Source organism: Lycorma delicatula, chromosome 12 (assembly GCF_047948215.1).
Source record: "Lycorma delicatula isolate Av1 chromosome 12, ASM4794821v1, whole genome shotgun sequence".
Taxonomy (NCBI): Eukaryota; Metazoa; Arthropoda; class Insecta; order Hemiptera; family Fulgoridae; genus Lycorma; species Lycorma delicatula.
This window is the reverse complement of record NC_134466.1, coordinates 39110085-39122119: the sequence shown is the minus strand read 5'-3', so window position 1 is coordinate 39122119 and position 12035 is coordinate 39110085. Positions and strand designations below refer to the sequence as shown.

The following is a 12035-nucleotide window of genomic DNA, read 5'->3' as shown; positions in this document are numbered from 1 at the left end:
AAAAAATTTAAACTTTAAAAGTCTAAAAATCATCTACAATTAAATCATTTATAAATTTACATATTTTAATTTTGTTTGCTGTTGAATTGCAACATCATATTGCAGTACGAGTACGAGACTTGTAGTACCTGAAAAGAAATTAGAATGAATAATTTATTACTCTAATTATTAAAACTACTTAATTAGTTCAAAATTCTTTTTATATTACGCCTTTGTTTTTCTTCTTCCATTCTTAAATTTCAGGGTTCACTACTGTAATCAACAACTTTAATTCACTACTTTAATCAAATTAAGTTGCGCATATATAAAATAGCATGTAAATTTTAGTATCGTGGTGTGTAAATTAATTAGCACAAATAAATCTTTTCCTTAACGTTTTATTTTTACGATGTGGATTGTTTAGAAATCGCCTTTAACCGCTTATTTTAAACTACGAGTTTAGCTGCTTTTTATGAGTAAGTTTTCGCTATTTTCGGAATCTGACTGCTTTTTATTTTAATATAACTGCTTTTAAGAGATGGCTACTTTAAGAGATTGACTTCGATTAATAAATACTAATGTAACCGGTTTTTGTTCGATTTTAACACGATTTGTCTCTCTAATTTATAAATATAGTGCAAAACGTTTTGCTTTTAGCAAGTCTACAACTATTTAATTACGAGCGACTTGCTACTGAAGTCAGCGTTGAGGAAAATCTAGAAAATTCCACAGTAATTATTACCCTCTCTGATTTAAGGAAAATCTTCAAAGGGAGAAAGCGGATGAAATACAAATATTCTTCTGACAACAGACTACTACAAAAGAGTAAAAAATTCATCCTCAGAAGTCAAAATATTTTCCGAATCCAAAATATTTTTCGGGTGATGATGTTAGGATTGACTCAACAGCGCAATAGTAGGTCGTTTATGTAGAGCAAAAAGCTAGATATCAAATTTGAAAACTTAACCGTTAATAATACCGCAATACATACATATCGTTCGGCTGGGGCCAAAAATTAGGAATCTGGTGTTTTGATGACTGGAAAATGTAAAGTGTAATCACAATTTTTCACTTTTCAGAATGGCTTTTGTTATACAAAAAACAAATGTTATTTGTAATCGTTTGTAAAGCGGGTACGTTCGGTTTAGGTGGTGATAGAAATTTGTTGAGTTTGATGCGGGGTCTCTGATCTTTCGCGTGTAGGCTTTTAGCTTAGTTCTTGAGGGCTACAAGGTTAGTTAGGTGTCTGATGTTTTCTTGAAGGCAAACTTGACTAGGGTGGAATTTACCGACGGGAATGTCTCTCGAGGCATCTGCTTCGGTGGCATCTGAAGAGGCCGAACTAATGACTGTGGAATGTGATCGGTTTGAGGGCGAGAAGATGTCCTTTATTTAAGCCACTCGTGGCTAGGAATTGAGGGGAATGTAGCAATTAGACACGCTAAGACGCGGGTGTTCTCGTGCTTCAGGGGGGGGGGGGGGAGAATAACAAACCTTCATCAAATGGTACAGCAAAACTGTTTTCTTGTAATTTAATAAAATATATTGAATTGGAAGAAATTTGTATTACGCTTTAATAAATTACCGAACGATTAAAAGTAATTGGGACAATTTATTAAAAATAAAATTCGACGTTTTTCATTTACCGTCGATGAATTTTGTGTGCTCAAATAATTTTCATTAACGCCTTCTCAACAGTGAATTACTTTTTAATTACATTTTTCCTATTTCGTAATTAATTATTAATTTTACGATGCTGTTCTTATAAAGGTTTTATCCTGGGATTCCATTGATCCACCCAGGAAAGTTCTGGAACAGTTCTTTTAATGTTACTAATGAAATAGCACAGTTAGTTATTCGGCTGTATATCATATCGTTTTGTTCCGATCGACCTAAAAGATTTATTTACTTATAAGTGAATTTATAAATTGCAAATATAGTACGGATTTTTAGAGACATATAGCTGAGATAAACTATTGGATAGCGGCATGACTGGTAATGAAAAATTGGTAAAATGTCGTGAGAGAGAAAAAATGGCAAAGTACGGATTAAAAATACGAATAGCGGATAATCAAAAATTTCAAATACACGTACTCGGCGAGAAAATTAATTTTATATTTTTTTTTGAGAATCAGGTTGACAAATACTGGAGAATTATCAGGAGAGGGCTTCATAATAAACGCTGCTTTTTTGAAGTTTTAAAGCCTGCAGTTTTAATTAAACGCTGAGGAATAAGGCTAAATTTTAAATTGATAAATAAAATATAATGACCCAAAATCTCGGTCACGTTTATAATATTTAAGTATAATTTACCTTTAGTAAGAAATTAAAATCCATTACATATAAACCGGCCGGCTCCATTTTCAATGGTTTTTGCGTTCCGATTAATAACATTTTGATTCCGTGTTTAAACCATATCGGTTTATTTTGCCACGGGCTTGAAGCTATCGTATTCCATAGATGTTCGCTCTAAAAAAAGAATAATTACATTTTTACACGTAAAAAAGTACCGACTACCATCCACAAACATTCAATAATAAGTAACGTTATCCAAAATTATCTTACCGAATTTATTAGATATTGTCCCATAACGCAGATCATTCCGTAAGAGCCAACAGTTGCTAAATATCCCATCACATATTTTCCTTTGCCAGAAATTTCATTGTTCTAAAAAAAATCATTTTAAACTATAAATACGTAAATAAATTTATGAACGCTTAGTGTGCTGATAAATAAAAATATATTTAAACGAATAAACAACGGGAAACCACTTCACTACTAATTTCCTGGGCCCGTAACAAACTGACTTCGTCAGTGATGATTGCCTATGACGTATGCTAAAAGCGAAATAAAATCGCGATGAATTATTAAATTAATATTCTATATTAAAACAATAAAATTACCGTCTACCGTACCAAAAGATATAAAAATCAAATCTTTGATTATAAACGGACGGACTTAAGAAATCTAAAGTATTCGAAAACATCGTCTCATTTTTCGTAAGGTATTTCGGGAGTTAGCTCCTAGATTAAACTTCCGACGCGATGCCGCATAATAGACACGATCCGTATGGAGGCTGTGTACAATTAATTTGCAGTCGCAGGCAACAGAAATGGGACATCGTTCTGAGTCGTGATACGCATGACGTATGCTTAGTGTGTCCTATTCGCAAACGGCAAATTCTCCTCTCGACTGTTGTTCGTGCACGGTAGCTCTACGATGATAGAGTATTCTTAACAGGACGAAGTTGATTGTGGACGGTAGCATTCCGTACACTTCACCACAGGTCACGGACCACCCTCTTTGTAAAAAAGGCAAGATCATCAGAAAGAACACAATTAGTGAAAGGAGGCTGAAGAAATTCTTTTGCCGCAATATCGGCGCGCTCATCGCCTGTAATTCCAATATGGCTGGGGATCCTGCAGAAGCTCACAGTTGTGTTACGTTGAGTCATTTCAGAAATAACACTCTGAATCTCACTGGTAAGAGGGTGACTGGAGTACATGTCACTAATCGCGTATAAGGCGCTCATGAGATCTGAGCATATCAGATTATGGTATTTACATTAATAAATGTGTAAAATAATAATATGACAACAATTATTGCCAACAAAATATACAAGCACCTGGAAACTAACAAAGTCCTCCATTTGCAGCAGAAGGGATGTGCAAAAGCCGCGAGGAGGAGCAAAGAACAAATAATCATAGATACGGTAGCCACGATACACTAAAAGAAATCTGTGGCTGGCCTATATAGACTATAAAAAGACATTCGATAGTGTGCCGCACTCGTGGCTGACAAAGATCATAATCATAAGAAATTATAAGAGAGTAATTCTTAAAGAAAATATCAACAACAAATGTTGGCTATGTATGCAACACAATGAAACAATAGATCATATAATCACTGGTTGTCCGATTCTAGCTCCGACGGAGTACACCAGAAGGCACAACAACGCTGCAAAAATTGTACACATAGAACTCTGCGGAAGATACAAGTTACAGCTTCAAAAAGGGCCCTACTATACTAATGAGCCAGACTCCTTTTTGGAGAACAACAGCGCAAAAAGTTTCTGGAACCAGGGAATTGTAACAGCAAAACCCATCGACTGCAATAAGCCAGATATTGTAGTAGTTGATAAAATGGAAAAAGTAACTTACCTAATAGACGTAGCCATCCCATCAAGTAACATCAACACTAAACGCAATCAGAACCTGCAGAAATATACAGATCTTGCTTTTGAAATTAAAGAAATGCGGAATCAGAAAAAGTTTATATAATCCCGATAATTATATCTGCGGAGGGAATAATACCATCTCCTATGCACAACAGTCCTGAAAAACTGAAGATCCAGTGGAAGACCCAAGCGCTAATGCAAAGGAACATGATAATTGATATCCGCCTTGTTGCCCGGTAGTCACTTAGTCAACAATAGAAAGCCTAATCTCGTTGGTATAAATTACTCCGAGTATAAGGAATGTCAACGGTAAAAGTAAAAGTGTGGATAATAATAATAGTATGGAAATTAATTAAAAGGTTATAAAATTGCGTTTATTTATAATAATAACTGTTAAACTGATAATAGTGACTTTTAATGTGTTTTTAATCGGCCTTACTGTGATTCATGTATTAATTGCGTAAGATTCATTTAAATATCTGGCATCTCAATCCTTCCGTACCTGTAAGAGGTTATAGTTTTTTCTTTTGTAAAATTATGCACGACAGAAGCATCACGACTAGTAAAAAAATCAGGTAATCTTTTTACAATAATTCAACACACTTGTATATAAAAAATTAAAATCCAACTAAAAATTTAATGTAATATTATCAAAATACTTCTTATTTTTTATTTTACTAATAAAAATTTTCATTTACTTATTATTATTATTATTATTATTATTATTATCATTACCTGAAACATGCAATACAGCATAACACTGCAATGGAAGCACATCACTTGATTAAATACCAAAAAAGTAAATTTCAGTGAATTATATACATCTTTCACCTTCCTGAAAAGAAAAAATAAATAAAACAAAATTTAGCTCGAGAGATATCTCATTAACGACTGTAACTTATGTTTAAGTTGAATTATAAGTTGTATTTGCTTAAAATAAAATAAATAAAGAAACCTACTAGAGTTTATAGACTCAAATTTATCTCAAAACTAAAAAAAATAAATTTTTATATTTCAATTTTCTAACGAAACAAAAAATTTGTTTGTATTATATTTTTTTGCGATCTGAATAATAGATTCGATTTAATTCCGCATTTTTTATTAATGAAAAATCATAAAATATATGGTATCGGAATAGCTGTTTACAATCAGTTTCATTAAAAGTTTACCAACCGCAAATAAGTAGGTGAAATTTCATCTTTTGTAAGTATACACATGTAAATTTATATCTGGATGTAAAACGCCAATTGCCTCGGAGAACTGATCTAGGTCCCTTGCTTTTTCTTTCTTTATTAACGAGCTGCCTCAAAATCTTGATCCGTTTATGATAATTATTTTCGCCGATGACATTACTATATATATAAATATTTTATTTTTGTCTTCAGTCATTTGACCGGTTTGATGATAGATATTTATTTATTAATGCCAGCTGTTAGGACAACTCTGTCGTGAATGCCGTACTATCATCGCGATTGGAATATGAAATTTACTTGAACTAATTCTAAAAATTTATTTTTTAATCAACCTTATGGAACCTTTCCCATTAGAAAATAATCTTCCGTAAAAATAAAATAAAAAATGAACACTTACTCTATTATTATGAGGTGATGGCGATGTACATTTATTAAAAAATCTTTCAATTTTAGATCACTTAATTCTGTGTCTATCGCTGATAAATCTCTATTAAAATTATTTTCATTCAATTCATCGATTACGTTATCCATATTTTCAATGATATCGCTTAAATATTCTATTTCAAAACAAACGAAAACCAAAGAACACATTTCTAATAATAACCACATCCCAATCGTTGTTAAAGTTACAGTATACATTATTATTTGCATAATTAAATTTTGACTCAATATTATTTTATTGTCATTATTATATATTGTAATCAATAAAAGCGACGGAAAAGGTGTAATTACGTCATTTAAATCGATTTTATCATTATTTATCGCGTGTAAAATGTATGCGATTGTTGGTACAAAGCACATTAATACCCAGTACACCGCCATTTCTATCGATATGAACCTGTAAATAAACCGATTAAAAACAATAATTACCGTTAAGATTTATGAATTGAATTTTTATTTATTATTTTCAGTTATCTTTTTTCTCTTTTGATAATGATGAAAAATTAATTTTAGATGGCGTTTGAAAAATATTAAGTATCATCGGGATTCGAACGCAGAACTTTCTAAATCAAAGCTGTGACGCTTCCGCTTCCATTAAGCGGGTGATAAAATACTATAAAAAAATCAGATTTAAATGTACTCACTCGTTTCTCATATCCCTAAAATATTTTTCTTTACTGACTGATTAATTAATGACCGCTAAACGATGCTTATTGAACCCGGAACTACGAATAAAAAGCCTACAGATCTGCAAATATAGTCCATTATTATATTATTCCGTTACCTATTATACAGAGTGAGCATCATAAAACCGAATCCGTAATAAAACCGTTAGCAAACACTATTTGTGAAAGATTCTCACACAACTAGCGCGACTAGTGGATATATATGTTACTACTGATTGTTGCTGCCGTTTATCAGGTGGTTACTTACTAGTGCAGTATACGTTTTGTTGCAGTGCTGTTGTTTTGTGTAAAGTGCCTCTTTCAATCCAGGAGAGGATAGCTGTAGTTGAGGCTTATATTCGTGTTGGATCGTTTGAATAATCACGTCGAGTATTCGTAAAAACTTTCCGACTTGATAATCTCATTTGACTTCTCGAAAACAGTGTTGGGGAACAGATAGACCCGAAGTCGTATTTCATGTAAGACAAGGCGTGCTTTCATTTATCCGGTAGTGTTAATTCGTAGAACACCAGGTATTGGATGGCGAGGAATCCTCACGAGATATTCGAGCGTTTAATCACGATGAGAAAATTGGTGTTTAGAGTTCCGTTTCCGGTATAGTGGGAGCGATAATTTTTGACCGGACTGTCAATATACAAGTTTCCCTCACAATTTTCGAAGAATTCTATACGCAATTAACCGATAATGAAAAAGAATACAGCTTTTTCCAACAAGGCGGCGCAACGTATCACATCAAACGTTTCAATGAATCGCTTCATACAGCTTTCACAAATGAACGAGCTATCAGCAGAGGACGGTGGCCACCAATTTTCCCACAGTTATCTAAGGAGAGAGATGATGCATGTAGTTCCTACAATACGCATTTGACCACAAGGTTTTGCGTCAGTCGAGCACAAAAGTGCATCGATCCTCAGGGTAATCATTTTGAACGTATTTTGTAACAATCAGGTAAATAAATACATTTAAAATAGGTTTTATGTTTTTCTTATTTAATTTATCCGTATCATTTATAAAATCTCATTCCAACATAACCAACCGATTCTGCAGCGGTTACGTTATGGGTTCCAACAAGACCTTAAAACATTCCACACTGTTATCACTGACATCGTTATTTCACCGACAACATACCGTTCAGATTTTCGTGTAGTTCTCCGATTATGCTATCGACGATCGTTGTATTGTCACTAGAAGAATCACTATTAAAATTTCTACGGAACATTCTGTAACTACAGATCTCATTCAGCTAACTGCAACTGCAAAACACAAAAGGCTTTCTGCTCAGTAGTCACGGACTTAGATATTGGCACTCTGAAGCCGATAGATAGAGAATTAAACTATGGCCACGCACGTAACTAACTGTCCATTTTGCTCTTTGGTTCTAGCTTTAAATCAACACTGTTAATTCCATACACAAGATATTATTACAAACTAAAAACCTAACGTTACTTTTTGTACACTCGGTATATTTGTCTCAATTTCCGTATTTAGAATGCCACCGGTCTTTTCTATTTGCTTACATTCAGAGTGTTAAAGTAGCAAAGTACACGTACATTCACAAGATGATCCTAGAATTAATGATAACGGCAACAATCAATAAATTTATAAATATGGATTGCATTGTTTTTTAGTTACGACTTCCGAAATATTCCACCCTCATTTTTGTTCTGTAATAATAATGTATAATTTTTTTGGATGCTATTTATAGTAAAAATTATTTATTTTAGGTAGATTTCATAAGAAAGCTATCTATTGTAACGGGTACCATGATTCGACTTACGGAAAAATTCGTCATACCTTCGCGAAAAACCACCGTCAGCTCAAAAGTTTATGTATATATTTCACTTTCTTGTGATCATGATAACCGCCGTAATTTTGCGCCAATCACTTTCAAATTGTTCTCTAAAAATAACTCGTCCCAAAATCTCGAGTTGTTTAACGGGCAAAATTGGACCATAGGGGTGGAAATTGGGGAGGCTTTTTCGAAAAAAACAAAATATCGCTATAACTTTCTTATTAAGTAAAACATAGAATTCATTTAAAAGTTCCTATTGTTCGTTGGATAAGGGCCTAAAACTTATTTAAGTAAATTTTTTTTATATCACCAACCACCGGCCCAGGGAGTTGAAAAAAATGGTGTGTCGAAGATAAAAAAAATCATAACTCCCTTAATAGGCACAGTATCGAATCGGTTTACAGTGGTCGTTAGCCTCTAAACATTACTTAAACTTTTGTCTGTAACAATTTTTGATATGAACAAACCCTTACGACAAGGGATGACCAAAATATTGCTGGAATTGTAAGAAGATGGGGCTTGTCGTATGCTAAACATGTGAAACTTTTTTCACTTGCAACCATTGTCGTATTGAGTAACTTTATACTGAAAGTTTCTTTTATCCCCTATTTCACACCTTTGAAATCTCTCTCCGCCTCTTGGCGTGCCGAAAAAATTTTTTTTATTTATCTTTAAAACTATTTTTTTTTATGATTCCCAGGAATGTACCTCTAAAAATCTCTTTAAAAAATGTATAATTTTTAGTTTCTAAGTAATATTACTTTCGCAAAATGTCAATTGACTAATAAATGTAATGTTAATATAAGAATAACCTTTGCGTAATATAGACCGCAATAGTGAGATTTTATTGTACCCAAAAATTATATGAAAAATTAGGGGTTTTAATTTTAAAACTGAAGATGATTTCCGTATCTGTGAAATATGGCAAAAATTTCAATCGTGCCGATAGAAAATTTTAATAATCTATTAAAAATCAGGAAAAGTATTTAGGTTAAAATCCTTAACAGCTTTTCTAGTTTATAAGAACCCGATGATGGCACGCTTAAAATTTATGCCGTGCATTTAATAACATTGAATTTCTAGCGACTTTATATTACGCGAATATTGACTGTATATAGTTCAGTTTATGGCAAAGATCTATTAATTGAACTCTAACGACTAGTAAACATAATTTTAAGCGACTTACCGTATTATATTCCATGAAACTGTATTGGCTTTATCCATTAATTTATCGATGTCAGTTTCACTCATATATTTGTATCCTTTAAATGCAGAACGTTTCATTAAGCCGATCAATGTTTTACAATTATTTGGTATCAAAATAAAATCGACCACAAATAAAAAATAATTAGAAAACGTTACAACGTCTTCAAATAATACTTGCCTGTAATTTGAATCGTTCCAATATACGTAAATACTAATAATACTACAAAATAATGAAATAATTGCCGATAATAACAGAATTATTCCCTTTAATGGTGTTTTTTCATTTTTTTCATTTATCAGTAATCTATTACCCATTAGTGATAAAACTGCAGTAAACATTTCAGCCACCGCATTACATTTTCTCATGTTTGAATATTAAAAAATAAATTACCTGAAAATTATAATAAATTTGGACATTAAATTTATTAGTAAATAAATAATATTTTAAATATTTTAAATCTGGGAAAATCGGATAATATAATTAGGTTTTACAATAAATTATTTATGATTTTAATGAACAACGGTCGGGAAATTAAACTCTTAAATAAAGTATGGGATATTTAATTTTGAAATCGGAAATTTATTTTTTAAATAAATTATAGAGTATATATTTATTTTTTTTTAAACGTGAGATATTTAATTTTTAAATAAAAGTCAGATGTTTATGAATATCTTTGACTAATGCAGTGTGGATAAAATTATACAACATGATGATGTTTTCCACCACTTCTTATTCCGTTTATACAATCTAATTTTACTTTAACTATACTGGTACCGATGTGCCTTCCCTTGTAAGATCCAAATATTTCAATTATCAAATGTTTTTAGGCTATAACTCCAATACCGGATAAAATAAGTACCATTTATGGATAAATCGTTGAAAAAATCTCAATCAGAGCTTATTACTGCAATTAAGAAAAAGTCCAAAATCAATTTTTTTTTTGGATTTTGAGTTTTTTTGGACACTTCTGGTCCGATCAATTGCAATCGAACGGGGAGATGTACAAGTAGATGTTACAACAGTCCTAATTCAAAAATTTGAACATCCTACGGCTAATCGTTTTTTAGTTACGAGATATATACATAGGTTCGTACAGATGTCAGGCCGAAGCCCTCCGGGTTCGGCTAGCGGTGAAGTCCTCCCAAATCACCTGATTTGAAAATCGAGAGTTCCAGCGTTCAAGTCCTAGTAAAGTCAGTTATTTTTATACGGATTTGAATACTAGAGCGTGGATACCGGTGTTCTTTGGTGGTCGAGTTTCAATTAACCACACATCTCAGTAATGGTTAAACTGAGACTGTACAAGACTACACTTCATTTACACTCATATATATAATCCTCTGAAGTATTATCTGAACGGTAACTACCGGAGGCTAAATAGGAAAAAGAAAAAAACATGTCACGCCGAATGTTGTCAAAATGGATTCAGCGATAGAGAAAATGAATATTTCCGTTGAAATCTGAAAACAGAAATTTTTCGTAATCACAATACTCCCTTATTTCGTATAAGAAAATAAAAACGATGTACTTCTTTTTATGGCATCAATATTAGCTTAAATTAAGCAAATAATTTCTTTTTTATGTTCTGATTTTTTTAATAATCATAAGTTTCCCACCGGCTATCCTGTATTTATTACACCATTTTTTCGAAAAAAAATTATACGACTCTTATGAGTAGATAACAGTAGTAATAATAATTACAGAATGAATCATTTTATTGGGTTTTGACTTTTAATTAATGCGTTAATGCATTAATCTCACTTGCAGTAATTTTTATTTAAATAAAGTCGTCAAAGAATTGCAACTTTCTGGATACAATTACTTACATTCAATAAAATTTTAAGACGGAAATAATAAATTAAAATTAATTTTTTTATTAAAATGTATTTAATTTTAAATAAAAATTGTAAATATTATAATTATTAATAGGCAAGATTCAATCGATACATAACGTCATGAAATTAAATTATTTTATTAAATAAAGTTAATGATAATAAGATTTTTAAAATTATTTCTATCGTTCGGTTTTTTTACCAGTGCATAAATCAAATAACATGTATATATATATATATATATATATATATATATATACACCAGCCGGCCAGTCTAGCTAGAACCCGGACCTTAGGAGTTCAGGTCAGCTCAGGGGAATCCCGGTGCCAATTCACGGGCTCCTGGTGCTTTCGGTCGTCATTCCCATCTACCTAGAAGCATCCACCCGTGAACTCCCGCACAAAACGTCATCCTCATCGTTGTAGGAATAATACTAATAAATATCGTATTCAGGCTTTTTAGTACCCTGAAAAAGAAACTAAATTACAAAATACAGAATAATAGTAACTATGGTAATTAAAATACACACACCACTGACGATGAAAAATTCATAACCTATTTCTTTGCCACGGTGGCAGAAATATAACAACGAAGTATAAGGATTAATCTATATTTCCCTCATGAATATCTTTTTTCACAACTCGCCCTTCTTGCGGATGAAAAAATAAAGAATATTTTTTTATTTCTCAACCTACAAGGGAGCTAGGCCGTCGGTCGATGGTTTAAA

General features: G+C 32.1%; 1 protein-coding gene across 1 annotated transcript in view; it reads right to left on the bottom strand.

The window, feature by feature from the left end:
• Positions 1–4887: 4887 nt before the first annotated feature.
• Positions 4888–12035, bottom strand: part of LOC142333095 (odorant receptor 10-like) — a 53268-nt gene continuing 46120 nt past the window's right edge. Inside the window, exon 9 of the mRNA XM_075379942.1 lies at positions 4888–4991. The gene's annotated coding sequence lies outside the window, so the exon portion shown is untranslated. The remainder of the gene's footprint in view (positions 4992–12035) is intronic.